This window comes from Halichoerus grypus, chromosome X, assembly GCF_964656455.1.
Source record: "Halichoerus grypus chromosome X, mHalGry1.hap1.1, whole genome shotgun sequence".
In the NCBI taxonomy this organism is placed as follows: domain Eukaryota; kingdom Metazoa; phylum Chordata; class Mammalia; order Carnivora; family Phocidae; genus Halichoerus; species Halichoerus grypus.
Genome location: NC_135727.1, coordinates 46,759,348 through 46,763,961, shown reverse-complemented (window position 1 = coordinate 46,763,961; position 4,614 = coordinate 46,759,348).

The following is a 4,614-nucleotide window of genomic DNA, read 5'->3' as shown; positions in this document are numbered from 1 at the left end:
TTTTGGTGAGAATTTTTGCATCCATGTTCATCAAGGATATTGGTCTGTAGTTCTCCTTTTTTTTTTTTTTTAAAGATTTTATTTATTTATTTGAGAGAGAGAGAATGAGAGAGAGCACATGAGAGGGGGGAGGGTCAGAGGGAGAAGCAGACTCCCTGCCGAGCAGGGAGCCCCGGGACTCGATCCAGGGACTCCAGGATCATGACCTGAGCCGAAGGCAGCCGCCCAACCAACTGAGCCACCCAGGCGCCCTGTAGTTCTCCTTTTTGATGGGGTCTTTGTCTGGTTTTGGGATCGAGGTAATGCTGGCCTCATAAAATGAGTTTGGAAGTTTTCCTTCCATTTCTATTCTTTGAAAGAGCTTCAGAAGAATAGGTATTAATTCTTCTTTAAATGTTTTGTAGAATTCCCCTGGGAAGCCATCTGGCCCTGGGCTCTTGTTTGTTGGGAGATTTTTGATTACTGCTTCAATTTCCTTAGTGGTTATGGGTCTGTTCAGGTTTTCTATTTCTTCCTGGTTCAGTTTTGGATGGGTCTGCTGCCAATCTAATGTTTCTACCATTGTAGGTTACAGACCTCTTGTCCCGAGCTGCCTTCTGGATTTTCTCTTTGTCTCTGAGACTTGTGAGTTTTACTATTAGATGTCGGGGTGTTGACCTATTTTTATTGATTTTGAGGGGGGTTCTCTGTGCCTCCTGGATTTTGAAGCCTGTTTCCTTCCCCAAATTATGGAAGTTCTCCACTATAATTTGCTCCAATATACCTTCTGCCCCTCTCTCTCTTTCTTCTTCTTCTGGGATCCCAATTATTCTAATATTGTTTCATCTTATGGTATCACTTTTCTCTCGAATTCTCCCCTCATGATCCAGTAGTTGTTTATCCCTCTTTTTCTCAGCTTCTTCATTCTCCATCATTTGGTTTTCTATATCACTAGTTCTCTCTTCTGCCTCATTTATCCTAGCAGTTAGAGCCTCCATTTTTTATTGCACCTCATTAATAGCCTTTTTGATTTCAACTTGGTTAGATTTTAGTTCTTTCATTTCTCCAGAAAGAGTTTCTCTAATGTCTTCCATGCTTTTTTCAAGCCCAGCTAATATCTTTATAATCGTCATTCTGAACTCTAGTTCTGACATCTTACTAATGTCTGTATTGATTAGTTCCCTGGCAGTCGGTACTGCCTCTTGTTCTTTTTTTTTTTTGAGGTGAGTTTTTCCATCTTGTCATTTTGTCCAGAGGAGAATAGATGAATGAGAGAACAAAATGCTAAAAAAAATGTTAGAAGTGTAACAACGACCCCAGAAAAATAAACACTTCCAGAAAGTGGTTGCTTTTCTGTTCAGAGAGTTGATGCTATTCTTTTCTTCGATCTCCTGCTGAGTTTGTAGGTGTTCTGAATGGTTTGGTAACTATCTAGCTGAATTCTTGGGACCAGACGAAATTTAGGTCCCCTACTCCTCTGCCATCTTGCTCCAGGATCTATTTTATTCTTTTTAAAGAAATTCTCCCATACTGCAAGGTCATGGGAGAATCTAGAAGCTTTATTGTTTTGCCTTGTCTCATTTAGATCAACAATTCACCTGGAATTTATTTTTGTATATGGGGTGACGTAAGGGTCAAGATTCCATTTTTTCCCCATAAGGATATCCAACTGACCCAGCACCATTTCTTGAGATCACTCTTTCCGCACTCTACTACCATGTCACATTTGTGATAAATTGTTGCCATATATTTATGAGTCTGTCTCTGTACTTGCTATTCTGTCCATTGGTCTCTTTGTTTATCCTTGCACCAATGTCCTGGAATCCTGTCCTAATTACTATAGCTTTTAATATATCTTAATATTTGGTAGTATGAATCCACTTTATTGTTCTTTTTCAGAATGTCTTGGTTATTCTTGGTGCTTTGCATTTTCATATTGATTATTGAAATAAGCTTGCCAATTTACACTCATATTAGTTCAGATTTGTACACATTTTGTTAGAATGACTCCTAGGATATTTGGTCTTTCAATGCTATTTTAGATGGCTTCATTTTAAAATTTTCATTTTCTAATTGTTCGCTTTTGGTATATAGGAATAGAGCTGATTTTAAAAAGTATATTTACTACTGGGCATTTACTCCAAAGATAAAGATGTAGTGAAAAGAAGGAGCACATGCACCCAAACGTTCATAGCAGCAATGTCCACAGTAGCCAAACTGTGGACAGAGTCGAGATGTCCTTCAACAGATGAATGGATAAAGAAGATGTGGTTCATATATACAATGGAATATTACTCGGCCATCAGAAAAGATGAATATCTACCGTTTACATCGATATGGATGGAACTGGAGGGTGTTATGCTAAGTGAAATAAGTCAATTAGAGAAAGTTATCGTATGGTTTTACTCATATGTGGAACATAAGGAATAGTGAAGAGGACAATAGGGGAAGGGAGGGAAAACTGAAGGGGAAGAAATAAGAGAGGGAGACGAACCATATGAGACTCTTGACTCTGGGAAACAGAATGAGGGTTGTGGAAAGGAGGTGGGTGGGGGGATGGGGTAACTCAGTGATGGGCAATAAAGAGGGCACGTCATGTGATGAGCACTGGGTGTTATAGGCAACTAATGAATCATTGAACATTATATCAAAAACTAATGATGTACTATATGTTGGCTAATCGAGTTTAAACAAAAAATTTTAAAAACTATATTGCCATTGTGTTGAGTGGACTTGTAATCATTTATTAATTTTTATAGTTTATTTATAGATTCTTTTGGATTTTCTACATATGCAATCATTTTGTATGTGAATTATGATTGTCTTTTTTTTCAGTTATTGTTCCTTTTATTTATTTTTTTCTTCCCTGATTGTACTGTCTAACATCCCCAGTATGGTGATGAATAAAAGTGGTAATAGTGGCCATCATTTTCTTGTTAACTAATCTCAGGTGGAAAGTTCTCAATATTTCAATATTAACTATGATATTTGTTTTTGTAGAGCACATTTATCAAATTATAGAAGTTCTCTTTTATTTCTGGTTTCCTAAGAGTTTTAAGTCATGAATGGGGGTTGAATTTTATCAAATGCCTCTTCTGCATCCATGGAGATGTTTATGTAAGTTTTTCCCTCTAATTACAATAATGTGGCAAATTATATTGATTGATTTTTTTAAAACGGGTTTTTATTTTATTTTTTTAAGAGCGAGATTATGCAAGTGGGGGGAGGGGAGGGGCAAAGGGAAAGAGAGAATCTTAAGCAGGCTCCATGCTCAGTGAGGAGCCCCATGCAGGGCTCCATCTCACAACCCTAAGATCATGACTTGAGCCGAAATTAAGAGTTGGATGCTTAACTGACTGAGCCACCCAGGCGGCCCTATATTGATTGATTTTTAAATGTTAATTTAAGCTTTCATTTTTAGAAGAAACTCAACTTGATTATTACGTATTATCTGTTTTGTATATCACTCAATTTGGTTTGCTCTTATTTGGTTCGAATTTTTTGCATCTATGTTCATACGAGCGATTATCCTGTAATATTATTTTTTGTAATATTCTTTTTTAAAAAGATTTTATTTATTTGAGAGAGAGAGAGGGAGAGAGCACAAGTGGAGGGAGGTAGGGGAAGGGGCAAAGGGAGAGGGAGAAGCAGACTCCCTGCTGGGCAGGGAGCCTGATGTGGGTGGGGCTCCATCCCAGGACCCTGAGATCATGGCCTGAGCCAGAGGCAGACACTTAACCCACTGAGCCACCCATATTTTTTGTAATATTTTTCAGGTTTGGTATCATATATTTGTGTTTGGATCATAAAACAAGGTGGGTAGTAAGATAGATAATTTTATGTGTCAACTTGGCTAGGCCACAGTACCCAGATATTTGGCCAAACACCAGTCTGGATGTTGCTGTGAAATTATTTTTTAGATAAGATTATCATTTAAATCAGTAGACTTTGAATGAAGCAGATCATTCACCCATCATGTGAGTGGGCCTAATCCAATGAGTTGCAGGCCTTGAGAGAAAATGACTGAGGTGCTTTGAGGAAGAGGGAATTCTTTTTCCGGATTGTCTTCAGACTCATTCTGGGACAACTCTTTCCTGAGTCTCTAGCCTTCTGGTGCACACTATAGATTTTAGATTTGGCAACTTCCACAATTGCATGAGCCAATTCCTAAGAGTAAAATCTCTGTATATATTTCTCTATTTCATCTATATCTATATCCATATCTATTTATCTATATATACCTCCTATTGATTTTGTTCTGAGGAGAATCCTGATTCTTTTTCTTTTCTTCAGAAGAGTTTCTATAAAATATGATTTCTTCTTTAAATATTTGGAGAAATTTATCTGCTTGCTCCATCAATTACTAAGCTAGGTATATTAAATCCTCTATGATTGTGAATTTGTCTCTTTCACCTTTAAGTCTATCCATTTTGCTTCATATATTTGAATTTATGTTATAGTTACATCAAAATTTAGAATTGTTGTGTCTCCTTGGTTGATTGACCCTTTTATCACTATAAAATTCTCTCCTGCATCCCAAGTAACTCCTCTTGTCTTTCTTTTGGTTAAAATTTGTATAGTGTATTTGTTTCCATTTGTTTACTTTAGATATTTATGTGTTCCTACACTTAAGTT